Source organism: Phyllopteryx taeniolatus, chromosome 20 (assembly GCF_024500385.1).
Source record: "Phyllopteryx taeniolatus isolate TA_2022b chromosome 20, UOR_Ptae_1.2, whole genome shotgun sequence".
NCBI lineage: Eukaryota > Metazoa > Chordata > Actinopteri > Syngnathiformes > Syngnathidae > Phyllopteryx > Phyllopteryx taeniolatus.
Genome location: NC_084521.1, coordinates 6,228,840 through 6,249,665, shown reverse-complemented (window position 1 = coordinate 6,249,665; position 20,826 = coordinate 6,228,840).

Sequence of the window (20,826 nt, the reverse complement as noted above, 5' to 3'; positions counted from 1 at the left end):
AAAATGTAATAAAATGGCTAATAGGAAAGTATTATTTGGTATTGTGACAGATTTGACATACAGCCGTATTTTTTAAAAATCAAATCATTTACTTTTAAGGGTAACGTTTTGAGATAAGTTTGAAATTAAAGTGTTTTGGTGTATATTTTGTGTTAAAAGGTGCCATGTCATCAATTTCTTATTTTATTCTTTATAATCTTTTATGTCATTTTATCAGGCTTGCAAGATAATTTGAGGGTGCACCATATTGCCATAATTAAAAAAAAAACAACAACCATAATTACTGGAGACAATTTCTTTCGAAGTGAGCAAACTTACAAATTCAGAAAAGGGTCCAATAATTATTTCCCCCTGTTTTTCAAACTAAATACCGTGCATTGAAAACCTCCATGCCGTGTCTCAATCTCTTCTAATGATTATTTTATTGTCAGGCAGTTGTCAGTCAGTGCATAGTTGGAACCTGACCAAAGGAGGCTAGTCAATGTGACTCACCTAGCCAGCTGTCGTCAGAACAAAGCTAAGCTGCTCATACCTGTGCTGTGAGCTCAGGGATCCTTCCCAGGTCACCTTCACATTGGAAAAATCATACACACAAACACCATCACCATCAGCAGCAGTGGCCCACACCAAAAAGGTCTCGATGAAAAGTTTGCTCAATATCTAGTGGCGCGGGGGTGTAGAGCTTTTTTTTTTTTTTTTAAACGCTTTGCGGCCTTGACTGACACTGATGTGCTCAGGCGCAATCGGTGAAAAGCAAGACGGCTAACGGTGAGGCCTGTCAATCCGTGCAGCCGTCCTAAGAAAACAAAAGCCGAGACGCGACGCACGGGAGTGGAGGAAACCTGCGAACATTCTCAAGAGGCTGCCACATTCTTGAGATTAGGGCAAGAAAAACGGAGACCACTGGCGCTAATGCCGCAGACAAAGGTGTGGAACAATTTATTCGCTAAGAATTCAAGCCCAGGGCTCAATCAAAGGCCTCGACGTCCAACCCTGCCAGACTTGGGGCTTTGGTTTGTTGTTTTAAGTAAATAATCACGCTTAAAAGATATGGCAAAGATGGTGCTCAAGTCCCCTCCTGCATTCTTCCAACTGTCATCAGAATGGATTTCAGTGTGTGCTTTTATTTTCAACAGCGAGCGTGTTTGTCTTTGCCGTTTTTAAAGGGCTTTTTATTTAACTTTCTTCCCCCCGTGGATCTCTTAACCTGATCTGTGGTATTTCTCAAAAGACAACTCACCTTGACGTGTAAAGAGCTGATGACTTAAGTTACAAAAAAAAGAAAAAAAAAGAAAGTACCGGTAAAGTAGAAGAGCAGGTTGGAATGGGAAAATATAGTTCTGCTACTCAGTGCTTCCATGTATGGATGCAGCAATACTTGACTTGAATGGAATATGTTCTGACTAGAAATCCTCTAATCTGATTGGACCTCCTTATATCATATCTTAGAATAAATGTGTCTGGATGAGTGTGAGTGTTATATATGAACGGGCCAAATCATTAGGTACACCAGCACGGTCTCATACTCATCTCTGAATGTGTGTCAATCAACATGAGCGTTATGTAAGCAGAATTATTCCTCTTCATTTAAATACACTTGATTACATTAAAATGTAGACATACTTAATTATTCAAAATTATTACTTATTTTTTGATTATGATTAATTATTTGTTTATGTTTTACAAAGTGTGGCATTTTTATAAATTACATAATTTATTAGAATTTGTTTATGCTGAATCTTTAAAATAGTCAAAACCAAAATTCTTATATATTATTACACTTCCTTTTCTACTAATCATTCCAAAGTTATAAAGACAGCTTTTAATACAAATACATCACATTAAACCATTGTAACCTCACCACATAGATGGTAATTGTTAGCCTGGCTATGGCATTTTGCATTGTGTGTTAGCATTGAGCTAGCAGACTTTAAGGCAAAGCTATGTGGTTTTTTTAAATACACAATGTGTGATTGTCTTTGTTTTATGCTTAATTTGACAGTAAACTCAAATGAAAGTGTCATTAAATTGCTCAAAGCCTCTTTTTGGATGAATTGTTCACTATCTGCCAAACTGCTACTTGTTGTGAAATGAGTTGATTTGGCTTCTCTGCTATCTCAAATTTATGCTAGCAAGCCAAAGCAAAAACTGGGCTGAACGTCTAAAACTAAAACAAAAAAAGTTGACTTTATCTTTTGTGACAGGAGTCCTGGAACTTTTCAGATACACGTTGTTAGGCATGTGCACAGACATTTGGGGGGGCAGGTGCTCAAGCCAAAAAAAGGGGACCAATCACCAAAATTATTCATACAATTAAGGAAAAAAACAGTAGTGTATGTATTATGTATTTATATCAACACAATCAAGACAGTCAATAATACAACTATTAACAAGGAAGGTGAAGGGCAGCTGCTTTACAGTGGATATAAAAAGTCTACACAATCCTTTTTTTCATCCAGGGCAAGAGGGCAGGTGCTTGAGCACCACTTGGGGTCTATGTGTGCATGTGCCTGTATATACAGTACACAGATACACATCATCATCATCAGCCACTCTGATGTATTGCATTGTTGTCAGGCGAGTCCTTGTGCCGAGATATAGATGAGAGAGGGCAGCCCGTAATGGCAAATGAACAATTACTGTACGTCAGCCAGAGAGATGACCAAGAGAGCAATCAGTAAATGCGATTATTTTATGACTTGACCTATAATGCCTCCCCTAACATGACTTTAATCGCTCACGTGCAGTCCCGTGTGGTCCACGCGGGAGGAAACCAGTCTGCGTCTATAAAAGAAGCGCGTCGTCATTAGAGCACCTCGGTTGCTTTTCAGGGAGATGGAGCTCCAAATGATTAGACGTGTCCTTTTGTAAATGAAATACAAATCACCCTGCAGGCTTTTGGCTTTGACTTCATTTACTAAGTGCTACATTACCTCATACTTTGGATCTAACAATAGATTTCCTATAAATCTGTGGCAGGTTGAAATGATGGAGGGGCTCGCATATCACAAAATGTGCCAGCGCTTATTAGCACTTGAGAACTTATTGATCCGCCGTTGTGATTAATATCAGTTGGGGGACGACGGTGGCGTTGGTGGCGGGGCGACTGACTCAATTAGGTGGGGTTTGTGCTGACTGCTGCCAGAGCCGACGCTGCGTGAGTGTCCCCTTTGCCAGGAGTGACTCAACCTGCCCCCTCACCCCCACCGCCATCGTCATCATTGTCCAGACCGGTGTATCAGCACCACACTGTCAGCAAAAAAGCTCAAGCTCACTTCATGCCAATTTGACACATGCTCCGCCTCCCGTTTGTTCGGATTACGAAACCATTTTTGCCATAGGGAAGAGTAGAAACCCAAATTGTCGAACCGTTACCATCACCAGGCAAATTTTAAGTGCAATTTTAAGCATCTAAAGAAGTGAGAAAATATTACTCGAAGAATAACTTAACTTTTTTTATTGATGTAATTAAATTTAAATAAAATAATATGCTAACAATGTGTATTTCATTGAATTTTCAAAACACTATTAAATGGATTATTTTTAATGTATATTTAAATTTTTGTCAAATAATTACTATTAGATTCCGAGTTTTGAATTCAATTTAAGAACTGTGCAATAAAACATTGTAACAAAATTATTATAAATGGAGTTTATTTTAATTGGAAATTTCAAGCGTTTAAGAGTATAAGGACGTTAAGCCCTATTGACATTAAGACCACACTAAAAAATGTTTCTTTTTCTTTTTTATTTATTGATTCTATGTAAATTAAGTGAAATAATTCAGCAACTATATATATATAGTAGAGAGAGAGAGAGAGAGAGAGAGAGAGAGAGAGAGAGAGAAAGATAGATAGATAGATAGATAGATAGATAGATAGATAGATAGATAGATAGATAGATAGATAGATAGATAGATAGATAGATAGATAGATAGATAGATATCATTGTACTGTATATGATGACTATACGTGGAATTTATTATTGTATAGTTTATGGTTATTTTTTTGGAACAAACAGCAAAAAGACAAGTACTGTGAGATTGAGCTGCTCACATGCCTAAAGACCCCACATATCCGTAATGTTCCAGAAGGGTCAAAAGTGGACGTGGATTTGTATTAAGGGGTCAAAAGGCAAAAATGTCGGGAAGCGATGTATTAATTTTAGCAGCGAGACAGTCCCGCCTTGTGTTCCTGACATGAGCGCATTGTGGTCGGCGACGGAATCGCTAATTTGCCGGGCGGCCTTGATGGCGGCCATCTTTCTCCGTAATGGACAATAATTGAGCCGAATCCATCAGGATTGCTCAAAATAGGCCCACGTAATGGCCGTAAATTGTAGCCCGCCCACCCGCAGCGCAAATTCTCCGAGCACTTCCTTTTAATCCCTCGCAATTACGACTCCATGCTGCTTGTGTAACAATGCATGGAACATGAATCCAATCATACCTTTTAAGCTCCTACGGGCAGCACGAAAAAAAAAGAAAGAAAAAAATCATTACTAGAAGCCTTACGCTAGCATACATGTTCTCAAAGAAATGTCCCCCATATCTCATTATAAATCTACAGTGGATGTAAAAAGTCTACACACCCTTGTTCAAATGCCAGGTTTTTGCAATATCACATAGCAGCGTATCAGATAACCATAATAATTACAGAACATATACATACCACGGTAATGAGAAATTGCTGCAAAACGTGGATTTTTTTGTTGTTGTTGTAGGTTTGTCCTGCGGCGCAGAATCGTTTTGTAAAGTGCAAGGTTGAACTTACTGATGTTTAATTGTCAACCACTTAATTGCATTGCCCCGCGTCAAGGTGACGACAGACGACTATGGGAAAAGTTGACTTTTACACGACACTACATTGGAATCGAGATGAAAGGTGGGAGAGGTTGCAGTCGACGTTACTCGCGACTGACTCAACTGACCATAACAAATGTAACACACATCTCAAAAATCATGTCTTTTGTCCCTTTAGGACCATTGTGAAGAAAATTATTATTATTAAAAGTATTCAATTATATAAGAACAATTATTGAGAAATACAAGTTGTGATTTTATGAGAACAATAGCGAAATATTCCAAAATAAAGTAATGAGTTATGGGAACAAAGACATAATTATAGTATACGAAAATTATATGGCAATACTATGAGAAAGCTATTCATAAAATAATGCGGAAAATTATAATTTCACGAGAATAATGATGAAATATTGAGGGGGGGGGGGGGCGGGGGGGAAGTCATAAAATGATGTTGATGTCATTTTCTAAGAATATCAAAGTATTATGAAAATAAAGAAACAAATTATGGGGGGAAAAGGATAACCATTTCCTATCTATCTATCTTGGAAAAAGTCATCTTTTATGAGAAAAGAAGTCATAAAATGAGTTTTTATATTACAATATTAAGGTTGAAATATTGTGAGGAAAAACATCATTAAATTACGGGGAAAATTATGCAAATTATGCAAAAAAGTCACACCCAAAAGAGAACAATTGGTATAATTATTATTATAAGTCGGGATGATATATGGATATGAGAATAAAGTCATACTATACCGAGCATGAATGTATCTTGCAACTTGCTGATATTGTTTTCATAACATAATGACTTTATTCTCATAACAACAAGGCCTCAATACTCCTCCTTTGCTGTTCATGTCAATAGAGGCTTTTTTTGTTTCTTTTTTTGACACTGAGAAGCAGACTCCCGCTCCACAACAAAAAAGAAGTTTGTCCCACGGTGAAACACAGGCTGCCTCAGCTGTGGAAGCCAAGATGTCACACAAGCAGTAAACTATTTGCCCGCCAACCTTTGAACTGTCATTTGTGCAGAGGAGAAAAAAAAAAAAAGAAAGAAAAAAAACACCAAACAAGCTGACGTGTCAGCAGACACCTCGAAGGTCATGCAAGGTGGGAATATTTGAAAGGAAGCTCCCCCCTGACCACGCACACACGATGGAGGATTATTTACACCCTCGCTGTACTGTACACGCAAGCACACGCACGCCTTCAAAAGGAGATAAAACAAAAAAGCAAATGCAGACACATCAAGCCTCGGCGTGGCCTTTCGAGCTTAATTATACCTGTTGCCGTGCTGAGAGACACATCACACAACCTAGTGATTAATAAACAAACGCCGCGTCCCATAAAGGCCCCCCGACAAGTCGCTGCTCATCGCCCACCCCTCCATGAATCAAAGTGTATCAAACAGAAATCAAGTTGCGATGCACCGCCGCCCCCACTTGTCCTGCACGGGACGAGCTCCAGCTGTCCAGGTCGGATGAGAGCATCGCGGCGAGCTTTCATCTTCAACCGGGCAGGCCCGAGATCACTCCACAGTGTCGCCCTCGCCGCCGTTTAGTAAACAGACACGCCTTTGAGATGAAGTTACTAACTACTGCAGCTCGGTTGCTGAATGAAGGGACATATTAGATAACACGCACGCACGCACACGCACACGCACACACACACACACACACATCACCCAGTTTTCCCTGGGTGAGAATGCAAGACAATGCTTGGGGAGAAGTACCGTGCATGAAGAGCATTGGTTGGTGAGGCAACAGTAACAAGAAAAAAGTAGTCATATTAATTGTATTATTATTGTTATTATCATAATCATCACAAGAAAAAAACAATGAAAATTATAGGGGAAAATTGCTAATTTTAGGACAACCCTTCATACAATTATATTCTAGTAAAGTGAAATTAAATGCCTTGTAAATTTGACAGAACAGAGAGAAAAGTGTTGTTAACAACCCTGCCATATTTGAAGGATTTAAAAAAAATAAAAAATCACTAGGCATTCAAAATGAATCTTCCAAATGTCCACTCTCAAACGCTTAATGCGCCGAAACCACGCTTGGCTCAACTGTCGACTGTCAAATCCCACTACTACGACCTGGAAAAATGAATGCTACTTCGCAGAGCGTCTTTCTTCTGCCAACACATCCCAAAATGTTTAGGCCATGAAAATACTGTATATCTGCCTAAAGCCTCCGGTAGCTGGAATATATATATAAAATAAAAAAAAATATATAAAATAATTTCTTTGACAAATTAATTAATTTGACAAAAGTCATGGTGAAATAATATGAGGAAACAAACAATCAATTCTACTGAGCTATTACAAGAGAAAAGTCAAAATGATCAGGGGAAAGTCATAATTTTACGAGAAATTGTTGAAATATTACAACTCAACTCAACTCAAGGGAAACAGCGATACATTATGGTAGACGAGACATCATATTAAAAGAATAATGTCAAAATATTACCAGAAAAAAAGTCATAAAATATTTTGAGAAGAAAAGTCACAAAATTAGGGGGTACATTTTTATTTTATAAGCGTTAAGATGTAAATATTATTAGGAAAAAGTAATACAATTTTGGGAATATATTTCCACAATATTGTTGAACTATGTGAAAAATAAGTGATGAAAAAGTCAGAAATAATGTTGAAATATAACAAGAAAAGAAATCATAAAATAAAGGGCGGAAAGTCATAATACTAATGTATGAAATTATGTTTGTAATAGTGGGAGGAAAGTCCAAATTTATGAAAATGTATAAAAAATATATAATTATGGGGAAAAGTTTACATTTTTAGTGGTTAGAGCGTCAGCCTCACAGTTATAAGGAGCAGGGTTCAATCCGCGGCCCCGCCTGTGTGGAGTTTGCATGTTCTCCCCGTGCCTGCGTGGGTTTTCTCCGGGCACTCCGGTTTCCTCCCACATCCCAAAAACATGCATGCATTGGAGACTCTAAATTGCCCGTAGGTGTGAATGTGAGTGCGAATGGTTGTTTGTTCCTATGTGCCCTGCGATTGGCTGGCAACCAGTTCAGGGTGTACCCCGCCTCCTGCCCGATGATAGCTGGGATAGGCTCCAGCACGCCCGCGACCCTAGTGAGGAGAAGCGGCTCGGAAAATGGATGGATGGATGGAATGTAAAAATATTACAAGGAAAACTGTCATAAAATTCTGGGGAAAATATTTTTGTTGTAAAAAGAAACATGTCAAAATATTATTAAGAAAAAGTCATAAAATAATGGGGATAAGTTCTGCTTTAATGAGATAAATGGTGTATATAAATGTATAATATTCATAAATTGAGAGGGAAAATCATAGTATATGAGGGGAACAAAAGTCTAATTATGGAAAGAAAATGGAATTTTAAAAGAATAGTGTCAAAAGATATGAGATAAAAGTCATAAAATGAAGGGGGGAAAGTCTTAATTTTATGAGACTAATGTTGAAAAATTTGAAATGAGTGAAAAAAGTAATAAATTATGGCAGGAAAAGTCATAATTCCATGTAAATAATGTCAAAATATTATGTGAAAAAGTCTAAGTGATGGTGAAAAAGTATTAATTCTGTGAGACTCATTTGACAATATTTCCAGAAAGAAATATACAATTATCAGGAAAAAAAGTCATAATTACATATATGAGCATAACATCAAAATATCATGAGGGAAAAAAAGTCATAAAATTATGCAAAGCAAAGTCAGAATTTTAAGGGAATATGTTGAAATTTCACCCCCAAAAAATCATATAATTCTGAGGGGAAAAAAAATATTAGATCCAGATTGGGCATTTTAATCACTGCTGACTCATCATTGGATGGGACACATTATAACAGCACAACCGATTGGCTTTGTGCATCTCGTTACATGCAGCAGCCAGTGAGGATTACTTATGACCCCATAGTACATCACACCACTATGTATGGAGCAGTTTAATTTCATATTTGGACCACTGTTCTGTATTAGTTTTTTTCTTTTTCTTTTTTTTTTACCATTTACACGAACATCCACCTAGGAACACATGATGATGTTTGTTCATTCACACTTTTGGTATTTCTTAAGCTTGCTCCTCAGTTTTAAGCTGCTTTGGCCTAACAAATGTGCTTGAGCCTTAATCATTCCACTCAAACAAGTTGCTATTGTTTGCCGTGTTTTTCCACTTTGTGCTTTCGCGTCGTTCGCACGAGCAACTCCTGACGAATCCGTTTTAAACGGTGGGCAGCAGCCGTAAAACTCACTTCTCCTGCAAAATGCCAAAAATGGAGTCAGCCCGCTCTAGTTCTCAGTGGAGAGTAGACGTTGGGAAATGTGACAACGTGATACATGAAGCGTCCCATTTCAACCTTTCGCTACGATATCAAAGGCGGAGGAATTAATGATGAGCGAGTGCGCGGGCGGACGCAACAATAGTTATTTTGCCATAAACCTGTCAGCGGTCAATCACGTTGCGTTCAGGGCTTTCCTCGCGCAATGGAAGATTTATGAGACGCGGGCCCGTCCCTGCACGCGCTGTCTGTCTGCGCAATATTTCAAAAAAGACTTTGATGCTTCCCATTTGTCATCAATATTATTGCTTCATATAAGCTACTTACAGTTGAGCCACAAAGAACATTCAGGAACTGATAACGATGATAAATCAGACAAATGTTTGGACTTAGACCACGGTCGCACTCAATATTGAATGGCAGTCGTTGGGCAGCAGACATAAAACTTTGCACCGTTTTCCTGTAAAATGACAACGGTGGAGTTAGCCCACTCCAGTTCTCGATGGTTCCATTAAGAGTCACATAATGGTCTTCGTTTGACAAGAAAATATTTCATATGTCATATGTCATAACTTGGTGCAGACAGCATACGGCAACTTTGAATAGGGAAAACCCTGGGAAGAAGAAGAAGAAAAAAAAGAAGAAAATGTATATAGCATTATTTTTATACCATTGTTTTTATTTTCGGTTTTTGATTCATCGGCTTCATTGCATTTGTTCCCAGGAAAAAAGGCTCCATACTACAATAGCTTTTTTTTTTTAACTATAGTAATTTTAATATATAAGGTGACATTTATTTGTAAATTAATATAGAATTTTTTTTTACCATTTTTTGAATAGTACTGTTTTTATTTTTTTCCGCTCCCAGCTTCCGCTTGCTTTCAATACTGCTGCTTTGAAGCTAAATATGAAAATCGCAGCTTTTAATATGGTCTTTCACTAAGATTAACTTAAACACATAGCCAGGACTGTAATTTTTTTACATGTTAGGGGGGGAAAAAAAAAATCCCCCCTAAGTACAGTATCATGATTTCAAATAGCGGATGATCAGTGGGAGCTGGCGCGGCAGCCATCTTGTCTCTGGTGGTGTTATTAAATGGTGTAATCATAGACGGTGTGAATAACTGTCTTTGGCATACTTTGAAATGGTTTGGGCTCGGTGTATGCGTGTGCATGCGCGCGTGTGCGTGTGTGTGTGTGCGTGTGCATGTGTTGTCTATTTTTAGCCCGATAGATGGCCTCCCGTTGCGTCTATTTACGGGCTGCTTTGATTTTGGATGAAAATAGCAGAAAAAATATTTTGTCATTAAATAAAATGAGATCTTGAGTGTTTCTATGAAGTCTGCTTGTCGGGAAGACGAAGACGAAAGCGGTTGGCGTGGGGGTGGGGGGGGGGGGTTACGTAAACAGACGGGGGTGCGTGACAGATGGGCCTGGGCAAACTGGACCCGTTGACCTTTCAACTCCACTGTCCGGCTCTCCCGGTCCCCTCTGTAAGTCCGACATGCCAAGGAAATTCCAAGGAGATTACCGTCCCCTTTATGTCTCCTTGGTGCGGCGGCACTTGCGGTCGTTGGGGGAACGCAAGGAAGCGACAAAGCGACGCTAGGTCGTTAGCTAGCTAATGAGCGCGCTTTAGAACCTTGCTTTGCTAACATCCGCTAATGTAAAGTTGCAATTTATATCACTTTTGTGATCTTATGAGCAAGTTCCAATCGGGAAAAAAATACAAAGTGATTAGCTAGCTTGTTAGCACACTGAGGAGGTTTGCTAACATCTTCAGGGGTGAACAGGGGTTCTCAACATTTTTACAGCAAGTATAGCCTAAAAAAAAAATGCTTAGCTCTTAAAGGACCACCATCATGACCGAGATTAAAATACAGTATCATGTAGAGGTTTTATTTCTAAAAAGTATATTCAGTACTATAAGCCACTTTAACGTTATGCTCAGTTTGAAGCACTTAAATATAGAATTTTTTTTTTCAAAACAACTAGTTCACATAGATTAAATGCTAATGTATTGAACTCAATAGTTGGCAGTGATTCTTCCGTGTAGCACTAGTGGAATCCTGTTCCATTCATCTTGTGTGTGTTCGTTTGCCTAATAGCATAATTGCAAAGCCATTTTTACTGTCGCAATATCAATCAAAAATACCAATACTAAAAACTGTGCCTTTTCTTATTTTTTGTTCAAAACCTTCTCAGGCACCACTTTTTTAACTGACCAACTTTTTTATCAATGGGGCAAGCCCTCCCTATCCCGCAGAGCACCAACATGTTTTCGTGTGTGTTCGTTTGGAAGACTATTTTGCCTGGCAGCAGATGATGGGGAAATCATGTGACAAGCTCAAATTTCATGTACCTGTTCCTGTTACCATTCCAGCAGTCTAGTGGGTGTGTCTAGCATATACAAACTTTTCAATTGGCCAATGGCGTAAGTCCGATGTACTCCGCCTACCAGCAGGTGGTCGCGCAAAAAAACGTGACTAGGAAAAGAGAATCTGAGAATTAATTCTGACCACCTACGTTCCCGTGCCTGCTTTTGTTTTGTAACAAATTTTTAAAAATGTTTTTTATTGTGTTGATTGAATTCTGCATGTAATGACAGAGTTGTCTGTCTGCACGAGGGACTGAAGCACGTCGCAAAATAAGAGGAAACTAGTAATTTGGAAAATGATCACTTGCGATGGCCCGCAGCTGTACATTTCTTTTTTTCACACTCAAAACCATTTCCAGGTACAGGCAGAGCCCCGCCCCTTCCACATATTAAGGTGAGTTCCTTTCTGTCACTTCCTGCATGACTATTTTAATTTTGGACTCATTTAGCAGATGATTGTTTTTTTTCTTGTTGTATGATCATGAAAGCATAATTTCTTTATTTTATTCAATTTTTTAAAATTATTTTTAGCATCATCATTTGTTTGTTTTCAAATTCTCCTGAAGTAATTCTGGAAATATTTATGAATTTTTTAAGGTAATTTTTATTATCCAAATAATAATCTTGAAAGGATTTTTATTTAATTTTTTGATTTTTCTTTTCATGTTATTTTTTTATTTTTAATGTATTAATCTTTGTTCATCTATTTTATTGACTTTTACTTCTGTAGTATTGTTTTGTTTTTGCATATGGGTCTTATTTTTCATTCCATTTTTTTTTTACATTTTTCATTTTATTACCCCATTAACTGAATGCTTTTTTTCTATTATTTGTCTATTTACAAAGAATTATGTATTCATTTATCAAGTGAGGAGGTTTGCTAACAAAAACATCCCATCTGCCTTTGTGTACTAATGGGGGCCACCATTTTTAGGTGTTTTGACTTTTGCGAGAGTGCAAATTTGTGAGCATGTGTTGAATGTTTGTCAGCTCCAACTTATGACACAGCTTTATTTACTAGAAAAACCGTACACAGTTAGTAAATATTCAGCAACCACAAGCTACAGCAACAACAAGCTTCCGTATTCGGCAAAACAGAACGAAGCAGTTCCTTTTGGTTCGAGTAAATAGCGGACAAGGGTCAGGACAAACCAACCGAAGGAACTTTAAAAATCTTTTTTTCAGCCATTTTCACTCGTTATTGTCTTAAAAACTCTCCATACCCAGACTCTCAATCTTGAGGCGACCATGATCCCATACGGCTCCGCAGAGTGAGGGAAGAGGCAGAGTTTTGCACTTCTCAGACAGTTCAAGCGTTCGAAAGTTAATAGATTTGTTGTCAAGCTATTTTCAACACTTGAAAATGGTTAACAATACATAAAAATGACAGAGCACCAATCTGTCAGCCGACACAATTCAATGGAGCGCCCTGGTTGGAGGTACTTTTCAACGTCACTTCTGGTCTGCAGTTGATAATAATTTCATCCCCCTTACGTTAATTAATTAGTCTGTTGAATTCTTATTCCAGAGTAGTTTTGACTTGTGCTGACACATACAATGTACTCTTGCTTTTAAAACTTTGGGTTTAGTTCCATTTTCATATACATATACAATTGTTTTTGTTGAAAAAAATAACAATTCTACTTTAAATATTTACTTATCCCAATCAATCATTTTCACGCAGACAGATGGTGGAAGGCCATCGGTTTTTGAAGGTGCTCGCGCCTCACAATGCTGATTAAGAGAACATTTCCCTTTTGTGGGCGTCGCACAAAGAGCGGCCCTCGGCTCCTCCGTGGCCGAGTCAGCGCACGGCTCGGGCCCCATTCACCTTTTTCCCATTTTGCAATTTACTCACTGAATTAGAGAAAAAGTGTCTCGGGGCCCAATTATCATGTGGCAAGGAGGTGGCGAGGTGTGCGTTGGGGGGTCCGTGAGATACTTAAGCCTTTTCACCGGCCCTGCCTTGTTTCCCCCGACGCTCTCCTTGAGAGAGTCGTGTGTTTTGGCGCACAAAAGGAGGATCTTCAGAGATATGCCAAGAGTCTGGAGAGCGTGTTTGCCGGACCTGTGAAGAGAGCTCTTTAGCGGCCCGGCGGGACAAAGGAGCATGGGCACCGGCCGCGCTGTACTTTGTCCGCGCCAAGCATTTCACACGCACCCGGGGCAACACGGAGCGCAAACATTAGGATTGGGGGTCGGGGAGGGGTGGCGTCTTCAAAAGGCCCCTTTTTCATCTTTGTCGCCCAATCAGCGACCACGCTGGGTTATGTTTGCAAGCTCTCGCCTCATTTATTCTGATTTAGGGCATCCGCTTTTGTTGCTTTGCTAATGAATTGTTTTATTTTTTTTTTAAACGACAAATGATCCTCAATTCGTGAAAGAATAGTGAAAAAACTTCACGTTCAGGGGAAGGTCCCGGATGTCATCATAAGGGATAACGTGCATGATAATTCACTCTTTCTATCAATTAAAAAAAAGCTGAAAATCAATTCTGACATTTTCTTTTTTTCTCATAAGATTCAACAAAAAATCTACAAAATACATTTTTCTCATGAGATGATACATATGTGAAAATATGCATTTAAGCTCAGAAAAATCAACTTTGTTCTCGTAAAATTTTTCTTGAAAATCTTCCCCGTGATATTATTAGGTTTAAGAATTTTTTTTTTAGTCCAGATTTAGACTTCTAACATGACTATAAATTATTTACATGTACGTATTCACAAAAGATTATGATTGTTTTTTCTTAAAAATAACTTTCTGGAATAGAAATTAATTTAATGTCATTAAATTTGTTTGGGCAGATTAGATTTTCTTTCTCAATATCATAAAAGTTTTCGAAAAAATATTTTTCCATAATATTATTACTGATAATAACATTTCTTTTGATGTAATATTGGGATTTGGTTTTTTTTCTTGGAAAAATATACAAAAAAGATAGGACTTTTTCTCTCAGAAGTTTACAACTACAAGGTTTTGCTTCCAGTTTTTTTTCCTACAAAAAAGCAACTTTTTTTTGTATTCAGCTTGTGAAAAAATATATATATAATTTAGATGTTTTTTTTCTCCCGTTGGCAGCGGTTGAGTGGTGACACATAATCCAGCGTAACAGTGAGCCTGGGTGCAACAGCAACAACACGCATCAATCACGGGACAACCATAAATACTTTGTTATGGCGCTGATAAGAATGCACGCAGACACTGTGCGCCGTGTTAAATATTAAACTCACGACCACAGGGAAAACATTCCTCGGAGCTCGCGGTCGAGCCGGCCTGCGGAATGCGACTTCCTGAAACTGTACTTCCTGAGAGAGAGGCATTGTGGGGAATATTTTATCGTCACCGTTCCTAAATGACCACTAATGTGGCCTGAAACAAATATGGCTGTTCTGCCTTAGATTGGTCAGCAAAGGTAGTTGGACTTTGACTCTTAAATTCACCAGGTGAAGGCGTGACCATATCCCGAACAAATAATAATAACAGCTTCAGGGTCACATGGTGCGTGTTTTAAGAGAGAGCATGTGCAGGCATATCTGATCCCCGGGAAGGAAATATTGTCATCCAGTATAAGCCCTGCTTTCTATTGACTAATACGCTGTTTCCCAACCTTTATTGAACTAATTTTACATGAGAACAATTTCACTGTATGTCACAAAACAAACCGTTACAGCCAACCCCCCCCAAAAAATATTTTTTTGTAATGCATTTTTCAATAACAAATAAAGTGCTCCAGAGTATTTTACTATATAACAACATATAGTAATGACAATTAAATAGAATGTAAAGAAACTGTTGTTGTCACATTGTTTTGCTTCAATTTAATGACCATTGTGCTGCTCCTTTTGGTGTGCACCCCTTGGCCACCTGGAGGCAGCATAATACAGACCCGCAAGAAGATGTTTCACACTTGACTCAGCAAGCTGCAGGAATATTGGTTGTTTTTCGCAAATAATTAAGGATCTATGATTGTGAGGACTGATATATTTTCTTTCTCCATGTGTTGCTCCACCGTTTGTGTTCAGATATACATTTTTCGGGTGAGATTCTTCTTGAATTAATTTCTGAAGGTTACTTTTTGTTTTCTTTTCTGTTTTTTTTCCTTCACAGGAGGATTTTCTGTCTGAGTGATTCAAAGATGGATAAATCAAGCGCAAACCTTGTTTGCGGCCAGCGTATCCAACGTAACGGTTCACATCGTCACTCGGTGCTCCATCTTGTCAACCGTCACAGAACAGATGGACTCAAATGCAGCACACCAGTCACGTGACATCCAAATCAAAGTCACTTGCTTACAAAAAGATGCTCGATAAGCCGCTGAGAGTCCGATCAAGCCAACGACAATGGTACAGAAACAGGAAGCAGAAACCTACCGAAATAAAAGCAATAAACATCAACACTTTGAGAGCAAGGCTGGGGCGTATGTCACAATGTTTGTGTAATTCAGACATGATCTGTCACAATGCTTGTGTGCGTGAGTGTGTGTATGTGTGTGTGTGTGTGTGTAATCCGAAAGAAAGGATGTAGATTAACGTCACGACGATGTGTTCCGCTGCTGAGGAAAGCACGCTGAGTAGGACGGGAGGGAGGGACGGGGATGTCGGACTTCCCCAAATTGAGGAGGAGGAGGAGGAGGAGGAGGAAAAGGAGTGTCGTAATGGGAATTTCATTCACTGTTTGAGAGTTTAGTGTTAAATTAATCGTAAAATTGAAAGCCACATTTAAAAATAAAATGAAATGGCAACTGATTAATACATATTTAATTTGTTTCAGTAAGTTTGACTTAATTCTTAAAAGATTTTGACGTTTTTATCGTCTTTTCACGGAAAATTATTTTTTGAAGCAATTCCTTATTTTTTTCAAAAATGTACCTGTATAAGGAAAAAATCACTTTATTCTGATATAATAAAAATCTTGGGGGGAAAAAAAATTACAATTGTTTTAATTGTAAGAACACCAATTTTTAAAAAATACAAATTATTCTCAGAGTGTACGAGTTTTTTTTTTTTTTTTTTTTACAATTTCACACGACACTTTTACAAGAACTTTTCCTGGGAACAAGTCAACGTCTCCTAAAATCACACATTTTTTAAAATCGAAAATCATTTAATTTCCTCAAAGGATTATGAAAAAATACTTTAATTAAATACTGTAGTTTTTCAAAATATTTATCTTCAAAAAAAAAATTTGTAAAAATGTAAATTGCCAAAAAGAAGATGAGGCTGTTTCATTCTGATTATGAATGTCAAAAAAATAATTCCCCAAAATTAAGATTTTGATCTATTTTATTGTATTGGCAGAAGAATATTCAGTATTATGCAGTTTGAACATTTAATTCAGTGATTCTTTTGCATATCACTAGAGGGAGTCCGTGTACCACTAGCAGTAATTGTACCACACTTTGAGAATCACTGCTCTAAAATATATACTGTAGGTTTTCTCCGAGAATTATCTTTGAAAAAAAAAAAAAAAAGACTATTCGACTTTCTCACAAAAAAAATTCTCATAAGATTAGGATACTTTTCTTGAAAATAAAATGCAATTTTCCTCATGATATTATATATATATTTTTTTAAATAAAAAAAGATGCATTTATGCTCAGAAATTATTTCTCTGGAAAAATATGACTTTTTATTGAAAAACGCGGGAGGCGTCGTAGTGTTATTGTCATACTCCGTTTGAGAGTAACGGATTGCACAAGAAAAAAGAAAAAGAAAAAAGAAAAAGTAATTCAGCTCTCTTTTGTATAAAAATCCTCCCAAGAGCTCCTCAGCCCATGATTTCATTATCGGTGCGACTTACTTACACTAATCCTCTCAGAGTGGCCGTTGTTGGAAGCATCCAAAAAAAAAAAAAAAAGCCCAAGTGTCATTGGGAGCGTCAAATATTCCCCAAAAGTTGAGATGTTGTGGAATGTGTTTGGGGATGATCCCCAGACGCTCCAGACTGTTTTGATTTCCCACTTGAGGGAGAACGTGAAGAGTAATCCCCTGAGGATTCCCTCCTCTCCAGGTCTTTAGCCGCCATAAGCCACCATTCAACAGGCCCAAGCCGACATGGGCTCCATACAAGCGGCCGGTATTAGCGGCTGATCGGGGAGGGGGGCCGGGCTTAATCTGCCCCGGTGGCTAACCTGTCGCTGAAAGGGGGTCCTGGACGTGGCGCATTGTGCCCTCCTCGGGCCACATTGAAGGATTTGTCCACCGGGGACAGAATTCTTAATTACTCAATTACCTCCCGGACAATGGCTTGAATCCTCGCTAAGCTTCCTATCGACGTTTTTTGGACTGAAGAAATGGCAAAGGATCGCTTCTCATGCTGCTATTTTCATATGCTAATAATGCTAATGTTTTGTTGAAGCGCTTTCCGATGAAAAGTTATTTTGATGATGCAGCATGTGTCTCCTTACGTTTCTTTATCACAAACAAGTTTTGTCATTGTTATTTTACCTACCAAGACAAAAAAAGGTTGTTTTCCTTGTTATCCAAAACACACACAGAAAAAAATATATATATATATATATTAGAATTTTTTTTTTTTTTTTTTAACAACTGATTTTTGTTGACATCACAGTGGCTCAGTATTGTCAATTACTTGGTCGCTGTTGCTTTTGAGCAAAAACTCCAAATATGGACATACATGCTTTTCATCGGACATCTATCATCCTTTATTTTCAAAAGAAATGAGACAGAATCGCTTCTGACATTTCAATTTTCATAATTATCATAATTCATTATCATAATTCATAATTCAATTTCATAATTATGTTCATAATAATGTTAATGTAACCCGTAATGTATTCTTTATTTTTTCAAAAAGAATAAGAAACAATATTTTCACCAACCAATGAAAAGCATGAATCTCCAATTGTTTTTCTTTGGCACCAAAATGCAACGAATAGTCATTCTTCAATATTTATTTTTAAAAAAATGGAGATAGATGCTTTTTATAGGACAATGTTTCTTGGCTTCGGTTGCATTTTAACATTTTCGGTCACTTTTCGCCATTGAGTGAAAGATGAACGAGTCCTTCAGCTAAAAGCGAATTACTAAAAGTTGTAACGGTACATATTAGCATCGTCATGCACAAAAAGTGCAGCTTCTTGGGGACAGGTGTGCTATTTATTTATTGATTTATTTATTCACAACCTGAGCACTTAGCCCTTTTGAAATACTTGTACTCCATATACATACATACAGTTTTGGCCTCGGTTTCTTTTCCGTCCCCTGTATCTTTTTTTTTCCCTCTCGTCTCAAGGTCTGTCGCCGTTTGACTGTGTGAGTCTTTGTGTGATAGCTGATTGCATGGTGTTCCCATGGCGATGGCACTAAGTTTACTGTGCTTTTGTGGCACCTATGCCTCCCACATGCAGAGCTTCACACAGGTACATCGTGGTCGGTTTATCAATCAAAGGAGTGCCATTTTTTCGGGGCGGGGGTGTTAGTAAAGCCAATCGTAGATAAGAATTTGATTTGTTGTCATTATTTTTTTAGGATATTTTTACAATCATTCCTAAGCAAAACCCAGTTGACTTCATACAAAGGTTACAACCAGCCTCGTTAACTTGGCTAGCTAAGTTTGCAAGCGCCATGGATGGTACGGCGTCGCGTTAGTAGCATAACATTAGCATTTTGAGCTAACAAGAGCGTTATTTTATGCATAATACAAGTACATAATACATAGTACATAAGTATACTGCTCACCTTGGAGCAGACAAAAATTTTGTTTTTTTTATAACGTAAGCATGAGCGTAATGTTAGCATTTCCATCGCGTTTTGATGGCTTCAAATGACTATGAGGACTTTATCCAAAGCTTGCATTTATCTGGGCTGCTTTTGAGTCCCTTTAGAGCCACTTTCACTTCCAAAAGTTAAATTACTCTTTAGCGTCTCCTTCCTATTAGTAGTAGTAGTAGTAGTAGTAGTAGTTTAAGCAGCTAGCACCAAGGATAGTAACTAGTGCTCAAATTAGTAGCATAGCATTTGTATTTTGGCTAACAATAATATACTATTATTTTACAGTTAGTACAAGTACAATTGCTCACTTCGGAGTAGATAATAGGTGTGCCAGTTGAGTTTTGTGTCTATTTAGATCCTCTCTCACGTCCTAAAATGTAGCATTTGTTTTAGCTAGCGCCTTAAACCACGAAGTTTGAATTTTGGTTAATTTTGGACGGATTCAAATGACTATGCGGACGACCGCATAGCTTTATTCAGAGCCCAGATTTATCTATGTTAACTTAAGAGTTTTGAGTCTCTTTCCTGTCCTATAAAGTAGCATTTTCCTTTGCTAGTTTTAGCAGCTAATGGTCGTGGTTTTCATTATTGATCAATTTATTGGTCAAAGGAATTTTGATGATGTAGCATTAAATTCAATGTAAATTGTATTTTTTTAAAGGTAGTACCATGAATAGTAACTTGGTCTCAAGTGAGCATTTTTTTTTAACTAACAACAGCGTACCATTCTTTTACACATAATACAATTAACTTGCTTACCTGTTATTTTTTTCTAGAATGCAACTGACCACATAGCTTTATCCTTGGCATTTATTTATGTGGGCTCCTTCAACCTCTTTGCACATCATGGAAACAAAATAACCTTCTTAAAGAGCAACGCTATATGCAAAAATGTTATGAAATGTCATTCGGCGTGGCCAGAAAAGTGTCAGACATCTGTTCTTCTGTGTTGTGATTGGTCAGTCTGTAGATTTGGAGGGTAGGACATTTTCTAAGTATTTGCTCCATCATTAATCATGAAGTGTCTGAAGTGGTGCGCGTGGGATCGGTGGCCTGACTAAGCGACCATTATCTGCCTGGCTGGAGAGGCCTGGCATTGAGTCCGCAAGAGATCAGAGGAGGGAGGCTCCTCGCCCAAGATCCCAGGTATTAGCGCCGCGTCTGAATTAACAGGATGCGCATACTTCGCTCGACATGTCACGTCTTAGCCGCGCTTGGCTCCGAATTCTTCCGTGAAGCACCCTTTTCTGCTCGTTTCGCAAGCTCCGAATGAGGCCTTAAGCCCTCCGCCGCAAGATGAATGCTGAGTGCTAAATTAATTTCAGGCATTTTCTTTTGTGCGCTGACAACAACAAAAAAAAAACGAACAGGTTGCTCGCCGGCTTCCGCGGCCGATGACAGACGTGTGTTTGCCCAGGTGTCAGGCCTCCCCGCTCTGCAGACAGCGCGGGGTTTGTCCACGTCCCAAAAAAAAAAAAAAAAAAGTGCCTTAATTGTACACAGCGCCTTCATTCAGGGCGGCTGGGAAAAGAATTCCTTAAAAAGTAATCGGACGGGGGACTAAATAGCGGCGCCTCTTGTTGAAATGTTGAAACATGCCCCCCTGTATTCAAGTGATTGCAGGCTGCAATAAAAGGGAAAA